The sequence below is a fragment of the Engystomops pustulosus genome, chromosome 9, assembly GCF_040894005.1.
Source record: "Engystomops pustulosus chromosome 9, aEngPut4.maternal, whole genome shotgun sequence".
Taxonomy (NCBI): Eukaryota; Metazoa; Chordata; class Amphibia; order Anura; family Leptodactylidae; genus Engystomops; species Engystomops pustulosus.
Genome location: NC_092419.1, coordinates 2725231 through 2742463, shown reverse-complemented (window position 1 = coordinate 2742463; position 17233 = coordinate 2725231).

Here is a 17233-nt window from a genome sequence, read left to right as displayed (position 1 = left end):
GACCCCCACTATGTATAACTACTCCTCATGTGTGACCCCCACTATGTATAACTACTGCTCATGTGTGACCCCCACTATGTATAACTACTGCTCATGTGTGACCCCACTATGTATAACTACTGCTCATGTGTGACCCCACTATGTATAACTACTGCTCATGTGTGACCCCCACTATGTATAACTACTGCTCATGTGTGACCCCCCCTATGTATAACTACTGCTCATGTGTGACCCCCCCTATGTATAACTACTGCTCATGTGTGACCCCCACTATGTATAACTACTCCTCATGTGTGACCCCCCCTATGTATAACTACTGCTCATGTGTGACCCCCCCACTATGTATAACTACTGCTCATGTGTGACCCCCCCACTATGTATAACTACTGCTCATGTGTGACCCCCACTATGTATAACTACTGCTCATGTGTGACCCCCCCTATGTATAACTACTGCTCATGTGTGCCCCCCACTATGTATAACTACTCCTCATGTGTGACCCCCCACTATGTATAACTACTCCTCATGTGTGACCCCCCACTATGTATAACTACTGCTCATGTGTGACCCCCCACTATGTATAACTACTGCTCATGTGTGACCCCCACTATGTATAACTACTCCTCATGTGTAACCCCCCCACTATGTATAACTACTCCTCATGTGTGACCCCCACTATGTATAACTACTCCTCATGTGTGACCCCCACTATGTATAACTACTGCTCATGTGTGACCCCCACTATGTATAACTACTCCTCATGTGTGACCCCCACTATGTATAACTACTCCTCATGTGTGACCCCCACTATGTATAACTACTGCTCATGTGTGACCCCCCCTATGTATAACTACTGCTCATGTGTGACCCCCCCTATGTATAACTACTGCTCATGTGTGACCCCCCCTATGTATAACTACTCCTCATGTGTGACCCCCACTATGTATAACTACTCCTCATGTGTGACCCCCACTATGTATAACTACTCCTCATGTGTGACCCCCACTATGTATAACTACTCTTCATGTGTGACCCCACTATGTATAACTACTCCTCATGTGTGACCCCCACTATGTATAACTACTGCTCATGTGTGACCCCACTATGTATAACTACTGCTCATGTGTGACCCCCACTATGTATAACTACTCCTCATGTGTGACCCCCACTATGTATAACTACTCCTCATGTGTGACCCCCACTATGTATAACTACTCCTCATGTGTGACCCCCACTATGTATAACTACTCCTCATGTGTGACCCCACTATGTATAACTACTGCTCATGTGTGACCCCCACTATGTATAACTACTGCTCATGTGTGACCCCCACTATGTATAACTACTCCTCATGTGTGACCCCCACTATGTATAACTACTGCTCATGTGTGACCCCCACTATGTATAACTACTGCTCATGTGTGACCCCCCCTATGTATAACTACTGCTCATGTGTGACCCCCACTATGTATAACTACTCCTCATGTGTGACCCCCACTATGTATAACTACTGCTCATGTGTGACCCCCACTATGTATAACTACTGCTCATGTGTGACCCCCCCTATGTATAACTACTGCTCATGTGTGACCCCCCCTATGTATAACTACTGCTCATGTGTGACCCCCACTATGTATAACTACTCCTCATGTGTGACCCCCCCTATGTATAACTACTCCTCATGTGTGACCCCCACTATGTATAACTACTCCTCATGTGTGACCCCCACTATGTATAACTACTGCTCATGTGTGACCCCCCCACTATGTATAACTACTGCTCATGTGTGACCCCCCCACTATGTATAACTACTCCTCATGTGTGACCCCCCCTATGTATAACTACTCCTCATGTGTGACCCCCACTATGTATAACTACTCCTCATGTGTGACCCCCACTATGTATAACTACTGCTCATGTGTGACCCCCCCACTATGTATAACTACTGCTCATGTGTGACCCCCCCACTATGTATAACTACTGCTCATGTGTGACCCCCACTATGTATAACTACTGCTCATGTGTGACCCCCACTATGTATAACTACTCCTCATGTGTGACCCCCACTATGTATAACTACTCCTCATGTGTGACCCCCACTATGTATAACTACTCCTCATGTGTGACCCCCACTATGTATAACTACTCCTCATGTGTGACCCCACTATGTATAACTACTGCTCATGTGTGACCCCCACTATGTATAACTACTCCTCATGTGTGACCCCCACTATGTATAACTACTCCTCATGTGTGCCCCCCACTATGTATAACTACTGCTCATGTGTGACCCCCACTATGTATAACTACTCCTCATGTGTGACCCCCACTATGTATAACTACTCTTCATGTGTGACCCCACTATGTATAACTACTCCTCATGTGTGACCCCCACTATGTATAACTACTGCTCATGTGTGACCCCCACTATTGGATGTAGTTGCGCAGATGTTTTACTGATAATAACGGTTGATGAGATAATCATCCAACCTCAACCCCTGCAGCAGCCCCATCCCCCCCGGTCTGTACAGATGTGGGGGTCCCGGTGCAGCCCCATCCCCCCCGGTCTGTACAGATGTGGGGGTCCCGGTGCGGCCCCATCCCCCCGGTCTGTACAGATGTGGGGGTCCCGGTGCGGCCCCATCCCCCGCGGTCTGTACACATGTGGGGGTCCCGGTGCGGCCCCATCCCCCGCGGTCTGTACACATGTGGGGGTCCCGGTGCTGCCCCATCCCCCGCGGTCTGTACACATGTGGGGGTCCCGGTGCGGCCCCATCCCCCGCGGTCTGTACACATGTGGGGGTCCCGGTGCGGCCCCATCCCCCGCGGTCTGTACACATGTGGGGGTCCCGGTGCGGCCCCATCCCCCGCGGTCTGTACACATGTGGGGGTCCCGGTGCGGCCCCATCCCCCGCGGTCTGTACACATGTGGGGGTCCCGGTGCGGCCCCATCCCCCGCGGTCTGTACACATGTGGGGGTCCCGGTGCGGCCCCATCCCCCGCGGTCTGTACACATGTGGGGGTCCCGGTGCGGCCCCATCCCCCGCGGTCTGTACACATGTGGGGGTCCCGGTGCGGCCCCATCCCCCGCGGTCTGTACACATGTGGGGGTCCCGGTGCGGCCCCATCCCACGTGGTCTGTACAGATGTGGGGGTCCCGGTGCGGCCCCATCCCACATGGTCTGTACAGGTGTGGGGGTCCCGGTGCGGCCCCATCCCACGTGGTCTGTACAGGTGTGGGGGTCCCGGTGCGGCCCCATCCCACGTGGTCTGTACAGATGTGGGGGTCCCGGTGCAGCCCCATCCCCCCGGTCTGTACAGATGTGGGGGTCCCGGTGCGGCCCCATCCCCCCGCGGTCTGTACAGATGTGGGGGTCCCGGTGCGGCCCCATCCCCCCGCGGTCTGTACAGATGTGGGGGTCCCGGTGCGGCCCCATCCCCCCCGGTCTGTACAGATGTGGGGGTCCCGGTGCGGCCCCATCCCCCGGTCTGTACAGATGTGGGGGTCCCGGTGCGGCCCCATCCCCCCGGTCTGTACAGATGTGGGGGTCCCGGTGCAGCCCCATCCCCCCCGGTCTGTACAGATGTGGGGGTCCCGGTGCAGCCCCATCCCCCCCGGTCTGTACAGATGTGGGGGTCCCGGTGCAGCCCCATCCCCCCCGGTCTGTACAGATGTGGGGGTCCCGGTGCAGCCCCATCCCCCCCGGTCTGTACAGATGTGGGGGTCCCAGTGCAGCCCCATCCCCCTGGTCTGTACAGATGTGGGGGTCCCGGTGCGGTGCTCGTCTCTCCATCACTTACCTCGGCCTGGACCCTCATCTCGCGGTTCTCCCCTGTCTGGCTCATCCTCTGCTCCTCTCTCTATATTTGGCGTCTCTTCTCGCTGTTGGTTCCTTGTTCTTGATTCTCCGTCTCAGGCAGAAGATTTCATTCTGTAGAAGAAGTGAGAGGATGAGCGGGGCCTCTGGACCGGATGTGACCTTTAGGACCTCCATCTGACCTGTACTACACTCATACTGACGTCTCCCCGGCTCCTCGCTGTGCGTCTGCGCCATAGAACATCCCATGAGGAGCAAAACCTCGGGATCAGAGTGATCAGAGCTCTAATACAAGATCACACTGATAATACATAATATAATACATAATATAATACATCACATCATGACGAATGTGTCCAGAACCTGCTGTTCACTATCAGAGAAATGACTCCTGTCCATAAATTATCGATTCCTAATTGTTATCACTATGGGCTCTGCAGGGGCGGGGTTGGATCTAAGCATGGGAGGGGCCTAGCTGTATGGGAGTCTTACATTGATGTCCATCTGCATTGGCCGCTCACTTCCTGACAATGGGCAATGTCTTACACATTGGGGCAGATTTACTTATCCGGTCCATTCGCGATCCAGCGGCGCGTTCTCTGCGGTGGATTCGGGTCTTCCGGCGATTCACTAAGGTAGTTCCCCTGAAGTCCACCAGGTGGCGCTGCTGCGCTGAAGTTCACCGTCCTCCGCTGGGTGCAGGTAAGCGCGTGTCAAGCGACACTTTTTTCTAAATGCAGCGTTTTTTTCCGAATCAGTCGGGTTTTCTTACGGCCACGCCCCCCCCCCCCGGATTTCCTTTGCGTGCATGCCGACGCCAATGTGCCACAATCCTATCACGTGCACCAAAATCCCGGTGCAATTCAGGGAAAAATCGGCGCAAATCGGAATTCGGATAACCCGTTGGAAAAAACACGATTCGAGCCCTTAGTAAATGACCCCCAATGACTTTCTGCTCTCACGTATCATTATTCAGTGTCAAACGCAGCAAAAACATCATTATATCACAGCAGAACCATCGGGGCAGTAACATCAGCGCTTAAAGGGGATGACCCAAAACTAAAACGTATTCAGTATCCACCGGGATCCATTCATCCACATATTCATCCATTCAATCATATGGGACTGCAGAAAAAAGTGGGGTACAGCCCCCCAAAAACTGATTGGCTGCACCCCCGTTTCCACAGCTCAGAGCCCCCCAATCTTACATGACTGCCCCTCAGTAATAGATATAGTAACAGAACTACTCTGACAATAGTAATAGTGAGCGGGATATACAAATGTTTTTATGCCATTTCTTACAATCCTCCGGCCATCGCACTGTAATTACCACCGGCTAAGCCCGGCATAAACCTCTGGGGATAGCCAGCAGCCAATCTGAGGAGGCAGAACCGCATGGGAGGGACAAAGAGCAGCTCAAACCAATGAGGAGGCGGGAGGCGTGGCTTAGCCTACCACAGACTCCATGTAAGCCCTGGAGCTGCACTGTAGTCAGGGGCCCCATGGCCACCCAAATCACCCACCAAATTTAACACCGAGAAGGACCTTCACCCATGAAATCCTCAATACAGATGTCCATTTCAGGACCTCTGAAGGTCCTCCAAGGGTCCTGAAACTGCAGATAGAAAGCAGCAGAAGGGCCTCATCCTAGTCCCAGATGTAGGAAGTGACTCCAGACTTGTAGGGGCCATAATTTTCATACATCCCAGGGGTCCATGGGGGTCTTATACACCCCTAACTGTTATCACAAGTCACAGCTAAATTGGTGGCTCAAAAGGTAAAAAGCAACAAATGAAGAAAATGAAGAAACATTTTTATGTTTTATATAAATGTAAAGATCAGATAACCCTAAAAAAACTAAACAACTGACTTGTAAGAGGCCCCCTGGTTCCAGGACTTCTGGGTCCTTTAGGCCTCATGCCCCCATTGGACGGAAGTGATGACATCACAACCATCAGTCACATGTACATTTAGCCAATCAGTGAACATGGATGTGATGTCTTTGATTTGGGTCCTGGTGGAATGGACCCTGCCGTACAGGACCACAAGGTTCTTAAAGGGGTGGAAAAACATGGCTGCTTTCTTCCAATAAGTCTCCTCTCCTGACCGTGGGTAGTCCCTGGTAGTGCAACGAAGCTGCGATACCGGCACTAACCATGGTCAGGTGTGGCGCTGTTTTTGGAAGAAGGCGGCCATATTTTTCAACCTCTGGACAACCCCTTTAAGCAGGTAACAAACATAACAATGTAATACTAATAAAGTTACATTTTGATTGTGTTAGAATGGATTTATTTGGATAGTTACTTCACCCGTCACCCTCATAAAGTCGGTATTTCCTCATTATGTACAGACATGTCCACACGACAGAACGTACAGAAGATCGGGGTCAGTTCCTGAGGATTTCCAGGTTGCAGGTTACGATTGGGTGTTGCCTGATGTCAGTGACCTCAAAGCTCATGACAAAGATGTGGGGTCAGGAGCAGTTACCCCCCCGAGGGGCAGCGGGGGTCATTCTCCGCAGTGTAAAAGGAAGGAGGGGGCTGCCGGATATTATCACTCACTGACCACAGATGGCGCTAGAGAGCACTCACAGTAGCAACTCATAGGTCCCGGGACTGTGGCATCTTATATGTGTTATCTATGGTCTCCTTCCTTCTAACATCAACTTTATGCTAATGTGTCTGAGGGGCTCTGGGGGTGTTACCAGAGCCCATCTGTGCATCACGAGATGGCGAGAACAATCTTCGTCAAATTTCAGAATTAACCTAAAATTCCCTCTAACCTTTACAGGTGAACTTCATGTGACCTTCTCATAACTTGTTGGACCTCAGCATTAATTCCATGCAAGACACCAGGTTCTGGTTACCGATCGCTTGCGTTTCCATAGAAACACATATACTATCAGGCCAAAGCCCGCCCCCGTACGGTACATGTGACCGCACCCTAAAGGGGATCAACCACTAATATGAAGTAAAATGAAACTGCACCTCCTCACCTGTCGCCCTCTTCCCCCCGATCCTGGCGCTGGTCTCCTTCAAGAAAAAGCGCGGGGATGTCCGGTGCTCCGGGCTGCTAATTATTCTTGTGTGATGTCACCTTCCACTCCAACATGGGAGAGAGAGGTCACATCATGCGAGAGGCGTGAATAATTAACAGCCCGGAGCACCGGACATCCCCGCGCTTTTTCTAATTTTTTTTCAGCAATCCCGCCTCTGAAGGTTTAAGGAGACCAGCGCCAGGATCGGGGAGAAGAGGGCGACAGGTGAGGAGGTGCAGTTTCATTTTACTTTATATTATGGTCTGATCCATGAATCTCCCCATAAATTCCCTGGTTCAATTAGAATCAGTATTTAGACAGTCCTCCTTATCATGCTGCTCACATTTTGGCATCATTAGAGGGAGACCTAACAGCAGTGACATTGGGAGAAGAAGCTTCGCAATCCCCAAACTCCTGTTCCGCTGAGCTCTAGACGAGTTGCATAAACCAAATTGCACAGATGTCACCAGTAACCACAAGAGGTAAGTGGAGGCAGATCCAAACACACGGGGGGATTCACAAACCGATCTACTAGAGAAGTGAGGAGTCATTTCTGCCGCGCGACACTTTTATCAAGTGTTTTAGACAATTTTCGTTCCTTTTTCCGCCTGAAGGATGTGACCTCTCCCTCGCTCTTCTATTGAAGGGTTTTACCAAGCTAAATACTGACTCTGCCCCTCATTTATTACATATTCTGGCCTTTTCTAGTAATGGGCGTGGTCAAGTGAAAAAGGGGTGTGGCTTTAACAGAACATGGGTGTGGTGTAAGATGCAAAACTGGGCACAAACAAATCAGTGATTTAACATAAGATTAATGGCGAGACGCCACAGATTTCTCATCCGATGTCAGGCACCAACATGGAGATCGGTGCGAGGTTTACATATAATTGGTGACAAACCCCAAATTCTTACTGGCCACAGGCCGAAGAGGTGACAGGGACGAGGTGACAGGGGAGAGGTGACAGGGACGAGGTGACAGGGACGAGGTGACAGGGACGAGGTGACAGGGACGAGGTGACAGGGACGAGGTGACAGGGACGAGGTGACAGGGACGAGGTGACAGGACAGGTGACAAGGTGCCAAGGTAGTATGGAAGGAAATGCAGGAAACAGTCCCAAACCTGAGATGACAGCAGGAAACACGGAGGAATACTGGTAACGCTGGCACGGACTGTAGATTCTGCTGGACAGGAACCCTGGAAGGCACAGCAGGTAATAGGAATGGCAGAGACACAGAGGCACACTGGTGACACAGAGGCACACTGGAGACACAGAGGCACACTGGAGACACAGAGGCACACTGGAGAGACAGAGGCACACTGGAGACACAGAGGCACACTGGAGACACAGAGGCACACTGGAGACACAGAGGCACACTGGAGACACAGAGGCACACTGGAGACACAGAGGCACACTGGAGACACAGAGGCACACTGGAGACACAGAGGCACACTGGAGACACAGAGGCACACTGGAGACACAGAGGCACACTGGAGACACAGAGGCACACTGGTGACACAGAGGCACACTGGTAAAACAGAGGCACACTGGTGACACAGAGGCACACTGGAGGGCTTTCTCTTAGCAGGAAATGATTCTGAAGATCCGGCAGGGAGTGAAGGGAGGAGCCGGATTATAAGGGAGAGCCGGATTAGTAAGAGCCAATCAGGAGGACACTGGCCCTTTAAGTCTTAAAGAGCCGGCGCGTGCACACCCTAGCAGTGGGAGCGTGGCCTAGCAGGAGAACAGCCAGGAGCGTGGAGAGGTGAGTCCAGGCCGGGGAGCACAGCACATAGAGGGGCACGGGTGTGCCCGAGATCCGTGACAAAAATCGCAGGTGCATCTGTGACACCATGTCAGTCCCCTGTGTCTTGGACTCCCTGTAAGGTCCCCAGAGTCTGTGTGGAACGTGGTGGGGATCAGATGTGCAACATCCACCACCGGGGCCTAGCCTGGCAGCTCTCCAGCAGGTGGTGTGTGCAGGAAATATGGAGGGAGAGGCTGAGGTACTGGTTCTCCCTGGGGCAACCCATGAGTGTCTGTAAGATGAGTCCCTGGGTAATGGATGGGAAACGGTCAACAGCAGATTCTGGTACTGGAGCGGTCGTGCAGAGTGTCCTCAGGAATAGGCACCAGCCCGGTAGTAGATGCTGGGATAATGGAGATGGAGCTGTTTCCAGACTGTGGAAGCTGCAGCTCTGGTCCTGGGATTAGGATAAGTGTCAGTACTAAAGGTGTCCTGTGCTCTGGTCACTCAGACCTTGTGCTCCCCCTGCACAGGTTTTATACTCCCCCCGGTCAGGTGGTGGCTCCTCTCCAATCACACTCCAGTTTACAATACAGACACATGATTGGATAACATCTTACACCCATTTAACCATTGCCTGTCCAGGCAGGATCTACAGCTGCTATTACATAATGTCCAGGCTCTAGAACCTTCCTGGAGGGTTCATGACTCCCCCTAACAGCTCCTGACCTGGAGAGGGCGCTATTCACATCTACCAGCCTCCCTATGCATTGGCCGGGGCGTTGCAGATGTGTCGGGGAAGTGTCAGGAGGTCGAGCAGAAAGTTGTTTTTCTCTGCAGTTTGTGGTTAGAAGAGTCTGAATCATCCGACAGCAAAACAGAACAAAGATCAAAACCTCCGCTGTGACCGCAGTAAATGGACCTGATACCTGTGCATGTGGATCGGAGGAGCCGGCACTGAGATATTCACCTCCTGTCACATCACAGCTCCATGTATAGAACATTACACTGTAATAGCACAAGCCCAGCAGGAACTGAAGGCAGAACCGATCCCCACCAGACAAGGACTACAACCACCAGCGGGGTGATAAAGATTATGTGGGCGTGTACAGAACCGCTAATATAGCGTGTACTGGGGGGTGACCCCCTAATATAGTGAGTACTGACCCCCTCCTAAGCGTGTACTGGGGGGGTGACTCCCTAATATAGTGTGTACTGACCCCCCCTAAGCGTGTACTGGGGGGGGGGGACTCCCTAATATAGTGAGTACTGACCCCCTAAGTGTGTACTTGGGGGGGACTCCCTAATATAGTGTGTACTGACCCCCCCTAAGCGTGTACTGGGGGGGGGGACTCCCTAATATAGTGAGTACTGACCCCCTATGTGTGTACTTGGGGGGGACTCCCTAATATAGTGTGTACTGACCCCCCTAAGCGTGTACTGGGGGGTGACCTCCTAATAAACTCAGAGTTTTATGTGGGGAACAATTTCAACCATGGAAGGTCCTGAAGATATCTCAGATCTTACACCAAAGGTCCTAGTCCCCTGCATTGTGTATTACTTATGGAATGAAGGGAGACGGGGTCCCCAGGATCAGGGCTCGGAGATGTCCCCTTGTGGGTCACTGATGCTATAAAACCATCAGGACGTGAAATTGTTAATGACGCAGAGAATGTCCCATAAAATCGCTGAGTAAATGAGTAGAAGGGACCAGACCCGGTGATGTCAGGATTCAGAAGAGGCTCCGCAGCAGCTCAGTCCGGTCACTATACTATATAACGATATAACTTTAGTGTCAGGGTTGGTATGATATGAATGTAGAGTCTCCTCCTCCTGGACTATAATGTCCTGCGGTCGGTTCATTACATCCCTATGGATACATGTTCTGTATATACAGTCTCCCCTATTAACCAGCGCTGATACATTATAGAGATGAGGCCCCTATGTCTGACCCCGGCTTGTATCTGAGTGAGGTCACAGCGTAGCACAATATACAGCAGCTGCGGCAATGTCCTGCATGTACATATAACATTCTCTCACCTCTCTATCTGCATGTCCCTGGCCTGGAGCCGTCTCTGCTGGGGTCTCTGCTGGGGTCTCTGCTGGGGTCTCTGCTGGGGTCTCTGCTGGGGTCTCTGCTGGGGTCTCTGCTGGGGTCTCTGCTGGGTCTTTGCTCGGTCTCTGCTGGGGTCTCTGCTCAGTCTCTGCTCGGTCTCTGCTTCTTACTAAGCTGTCACTTCCCCTCGACGCCTCGTCTTCCGCTCATTCTCTTCCTCTTTTCTTCCTGTCTTCCTCTCTCTAATCAGCCATTGCACCTTCCCCCGCTCCTGCACGTATAGACCGGTCCTATATATATAATGGCGGTCCTGCTCACCTCTGGCTGCGGTCTCTTGCAGTCTCGCTGGCTGTCTCGGTGCGTTCTCTCTTCCTGTGTAGTCTGCACTATACACAATAGGTGTGTGTGCCGCTCTCTCTCCGTTCCCACACACCCCGAGACCGCCAATTACTCGCACACAATGGCATTCGTCATCTCATAAAAGCCACCGGGCCGGAATAGAGGGAAGGATTGTGCAGACTTGGCTCCGACCGCGCCGCACGTTCTCACAGGCTACAAGAAAAGTCACATCACAACAAAAAATGACAAAAAAAATCCAAATGAAATAAAAGAAAAGTGAAAAGTAAAGAGAAGTTTGATAAAAAGTTGTAAAATATAAAGTGACCAGAGGGTGGCGCTGCAGCTGCATCTACCTGTGTATCAGGGGCCTCTGTGTGTGCCCCAGGGGGCGGAGCGAGGACTTACCGCACACAACCGACCTTCAGGTCTCTTCTGGAAAGTGACAACTACTTTCCAACTGAAAATCCAGGAAGTTTGGATAATTTGGGAATTTTAAAAAAAAATAATTTAATGTTTTGTTTCTGTTCCTCTAGAAGGAATCCAGGACTTGGGGTCTTAAAGGGATCCTGCACCGAGTATGAAACGACCATGGGTGTGATTATCATTGTGTCCATCGTCAATTTGTAGTAAATGATTTGGCCAAGGGGGAGGTAACCTTTCACTCGCATACATTAGACAGAGACACGCCCCCAGAAGTCTGTAGTTCAGTGCACGCTGGATATAATGGAGTCACGTGTAGCATCACAGCGCGTTCCGGTCTCATTCCTCCCAAATCTAACCTACCATCACAATCCTGGTAACCCAGGGGCACTTACCTATAGTCCCAGGCACCGTGACTGTGGCATCTTCTTATATTTGTTACTTATGGCCTCCTTCTTTCTAAAATCAACTTTGTGCTGACAAGCCTTGGGGGGTGTTACCCTATCCTCTCCGTGCTGTAGCTTTAAAGGTTGTTACACTGTGCAGGAGCACTTCCCTCTTCCACTGTGTCAGATTACTGCAGGCCAAGGGAGGTGCTGAGGAAGCAGGGGGGAAACAGTGTAGCAGACTATGAAGCTGCAGCAAGGAGGGACTCTGTTATCACCCCCAGGAGCCCTTTAGACTCATTAGCATAATTATTAAAGTTTTTGACAGCGACAGGCGAGACCGCCAGACTCCACCAGCGACAGGCGAGACCGCCAGACTCCACCAGCGACAGGCGAGACCGCCAGACTCCACCAGCGACAGGCGAGACCGCCAGACTCCACCAGCGACAGGCGAGACCGCCAGACTCCACCAGCGACAGGCGAGACCGCCAGACTCCACCAGCAACAGGCGAGACCGCCAGACTCCACCAGCGACAGGCGAGACCGCCAGACTCCACCAGCGACAGGCGAGACCGCCAGACTCCACCAGCGACAGGCGAGACCGCCAGACTCCACCAGCGACAGGCGAGACCGCCAGACTCCACCAGCGACAGGCGAGACCGCCAGACTCCACCAGCGACAGGCGAGACCGCCAGACTCCACCAGCGACAGGCGAGACCGCCAGACTCCACCAGCGACAGGCGAGACCGCCAGACTCCACCAGCGACAGGCGAGACCGCCAGACTCCACCAGCGACAGGCGAGACCGCCAGACTCCAAACAGCGACAGGCGAGACCGCCAGACTCCAAACAGCGACAGGCGAGACCGCCAGACTCCACCAGCGACAGGCGAGACCGCCAGACTCCACCAGCGACAGGCGAGACCGCCAGACTCCACCAGCGACAGGCGAGACCGCCAGACTCCAACAGCGACAGGCGAGACCGCCAGACACCACCAGCGACAGGCGAGACCGCCAGACTCCACCAGCGACAGGCGAGACCGCCAGACTCCACCAGCGACAGGCGAGACCGCCAGACTCCACCAGCGACAGGCGAGACCGCCAGACTCCACCAGCGACAGGCGAGACCGCCAGACTCCACCAGCGACAGGCGAGACCGCCAGACTCCACCAGCGACAGGCGAGACCGCCAGACTCCACCAGCGACAGGCGAGACCGCCAGACTCCACCAGCGACAGGCGAGACCGCCAGACTCCGCCAGCGACAGGCGAGACCGCCAGACTCCGCCAGCGACAGGCGAGACCGCCAGACTCCGCCAGCGACAGGCGAGACCGCCAGACTCCGCCAGCGACAGGCGAGACCGCCAGACTCCGCCAGCGACAGGCGAGACCGCCAGACTCCGCCAGCGACAGGCGAGACCGCCAGACTCCGCCAGCGACAGGCGAGACCGCCAGACTCCGCCAGCGACAGGCGAGACCGCCAGACTCCGCCAGCGACAGGCGAGACCACCCACCCTGCACCCTGATCCCATGGCTGTGACACCCGATGTCCACACGTGGTAACACTTTCTCCATAATTTGCGTCTCTGCCGTCACTAATGTCCAAAAATTACCGAAAATCCCCTCCTAAACGCCGGCGCCCCCCGAATGATGTCACATGAGACGCCAGACCTGCAGGAATCCTGTTATTATGTGTCATTTAGCGCTGTCCCGGGTCATGACCCCTGAGCTCTTATTATGCACATTTATACGTTTATTAGGGATTTCTGACTCTTTTGGGGCAACTACAAGGGGGCACGAGGAGGGGGTCACAGCGTCTTCTGCTTTGCTTTATAACAGGCGCAGGTTTAAAAGGCAAAGACGACTTAAAGGTACTTTCCATATTTTCCCTAAGATTGGTCATCATTTCATGCTGTATGGATGGGGGCCCAGAATTCTGCATGTTCAGCAAAATACTGATGCAGAAGTAATTCAGTGTAACACAGCGCCACCCACTGCATAGTGGCCAAACAGGGGAACTGCATCTCTAGTTTTTACCGTTACTTGAATGTAATTTACTGGCCCCCACACTGCGCCCCCGTGACTGTGACTTCCTATTTTCATGGTTGTTCTGATGATGTTTCCTGTTCACAGGTCAACGATATTGACAAACTGAAAAACAAAAGGTGGCAAATAATCAGGACCAACTATTCACGTGTATGTCCTGATATCATTGATAAAAGGATCGGACAAGGTGAATATCAACATGCCCTATCCTTTTATCCCTTGAAGCACATGCACGCTCAGCTCTGCCGGGAGTGCGTGTACATGGGGGAGAAGCCAGGACTGGATGCAGTCTGTGTGAGAGATGAGTTATGACATGTACTATGGGGCTGGTGCTACAGATATTAAAGGGATTGTCAGAGGTTTGTTATTGATGGGAATCATCAGTTTTGGATTGGTGTGACAGCGCCACACACTGTGCAGTGGTCATGCTGCGCTATTGCAGTTCAGACCTAATGCAATTTAATAGGAGAAGCCCTTTAATTCATTTTTTGTCATTTTTTTAACTTTATTTTGTATATTTTGCATTTTTTGTACATTTGGACGGAATATTTCGGAATATGAATCCATTTTCCTGAGGATTCAGGAAGGAGAAGCTGGAGGAGCGCTGGCATGAAGCGGTGCACCGGCGGCGTCTCTGGATGGAGAGATGGAGGAGCCGATTGTCTCCATTTATCTTTGGATAATTAGATCCTAATTACCCGCCTGCTCCGTTTAATTAGAGCTGCAGCGATGGAGCCCTCCCCTCCCCTCTGCTAATTAATATCCATGCTTTAACGAGCAGCCTAATGAAGTGTGCGAGGGGGAAAGAGCGAAAGGGTTAATGGAGCAGAGCTTCATCATCTCTGGCAGACGAGAGGTTAATGGGCCAGTATACTGCCGGGTCTGCCTAGCAAGGAAGAGGTTAATGGGCCAGTATACTGCTGGGTCTACATAGCAGGGAAGAGGTTAATGGGCTGGCGCGTGTAGTGGGCTGGTACCAGGGGTACAGTTCATCAGCTTCCGGTGCTGACTGGCCAGGTAGGGGTTAATAGTGCAGTGGTCAGTTAAAGGGGCGGCACATTGTGTGGCCAGGATATCAGGGCTGTATATAGCATGGCATACGGCTGCTGACCCTGGATGGGCAAAAGGTCACCACAAAAACTTAACACATAGAAACAGCGCCACTATAACCAGGAGGATTAGTCTGGTACTGCAGCTAAAGTCCAATCTCACTGATTGGAGGGATCTTCAAGCACTTCCTCTATGTCACGAGACAGCAGGAATAAAGCGCAGTGTGGACCAGAGCCAGAGGAGCGCAGTGTGGACCAGAGCCAGAGGAGCGCAGTGTGGACCAGAGCCAGAGGAGCGCAGTGTGGACCAGAGCCAGAGGAGCGCAGTGTGGACCAGAGCCAGAGGAGCGCAGTGTGGACCAGAGCCAGAGGAGCGCAGTGTGGACCAGAGCCAGAGGAGCGCAGTGTGGACCAGAGCCAGAGGAGCGCAGTGTGGACCAGAGCCAGAGGAGCGCAGTGTGGACCAGAGCCAGAGGAGCGCAGTGTGGACCAGAGCCAGAGGAGCGCAGTGTGGACCAGAGCCAGAGGAGAGCAGTGTGGACCAGAGCCAGAGGAGCGCAGTGTGGACCAGAGCCAGAGGAGCGCAGCGTGGACCAGAGCCAGAGGAGCGCAGCGTGGACCAGAGCCAGAGGAGCGCAGCGTGGACCAGAGCCAGAGGAGCGCAGCGTGGACCAGAGCCAGAGGAGCGCAGCGTGGACCAGAGCCAGAGGAGCGCAGCGTGGACCAGAGCCAGAGGAGCGCAGCGTGGACCAGAGCCAGAGGAGCGCAGCGTGGACCAGAGCCAGAGGAGCGAGGGATTGAGGAGAGGTCACTTATTTTTTGTCATCCTAGCAGTTTGTTTATTCTTTAAATATTTATTTAACATTGTTTTGGGATCCTTCCTTTAGGCCCCGATAGAGTAAAGAAAACCAAAATCGCCAATTCAGGCCCTTCGATTACAGAACGCCCAATACCTTTATTCTGATGGTAAATAAGCCTCAGAGGCTTCCGGTGGGATCTACTCCCCTCTACTCTCTTAGAATACATGCAACCTCAGCTGACCACAGAGTGCATGTGTGTTAGTGGTGGAGAGGAATAGCTGTCAGCCTCTTTATATAGGAACCTGTGGTCAGGCAGAGGTGCAGGGCAGCCCCTAAACTTCTGGAAGAGCCTTGTTATGGCTTCGTATAGATGAACACCCCCAACGTGTGCAGGGACCTGAAGGATCCTGTTTGTAGTAGAAGAGTTTAAGGGGTTAATGGTCTAATTTGAAGGTCTGAAGGCTGATGTCCGGCTAGAATGAAGTCCTAGAGATACACTAAGTCTCAGGCAGGCGATGGGTTAATTAAAGTGCTCACCTACAGTCAGGACAATAATGTGGAGGCTGCTGCTATCTGCCCCTCTCTGTAATAACCCCCCCCCTTACATTACTCTTTGTTATTCTAACCCCCCCCCCCCCCTCCTTAATGTTCCCCCCTTATCCATATTAAATCTGTCTCCTGGTCCTCCCCTCATTACCTCTTTGTATAATATCCCCCGCTCCCCTCCCCCACTCCTTAGGGGATTGTCAGTCTGGAGCGGGTCCTGATGCCTCTATAGATGGCTGCCGTGTATAATACCGTATATATATATATATATACTGCTCTATGGGTGATGGTCAGAAGCCTCGCGCTGGGACCAGAAATTATTTCACTTTTCACCAAATTCTGTCACAAACTTTAAACCTTTAAATTCTCAGAATATACAAGTTTTATAAAATAAGTGAAACGAGGAACCAGAAAACTATCCAGAGCCTCATGTGCCCAGTCCCCAGGTGAAGGTAGAAGCTTCATCTTAAAGGTGACGCGCCCCTTGGAGGACCAATGCCCCTTGGAGGACCCCACATGTTCAGGAGCCATTGATTTCCCTGTGACTTTCCGTGTAATACTTCCTGGCTCCTGTGGGGGAGCTGTAGCTCCTGCAGTCAGATCACCACCAGGGCAGCTGATAATAAAGGGATTATCCGAGGGGGGGGGGGGGGGGTAATAATCCACCTGGAGATTATATTCATCAATAAGTCTTTGGTTATAGCCACATTTATTATGTATGGGGTCTTCCCGCTGTGGTGGCCGCTTGTGCGTCCCATTTTATTAGACCTGCATTATGGAGGGGAAATAATGGCAGACACCCCCCCCACACACACACACACAGATACAATGTGTCGCTTTATCATTACCAGCCCATTCCTATTGTTATCAGGGAGAGGGCTGGGGGTCTCAGCGAGAGGGCTGGGGGTCTCAGCGAGAGGGCTGGGGGTCTCATCTGCTTGCCCCCCCCCCCCTGCTGTACTCAGATAACATGCACGTTCATCCCCGTCATCTT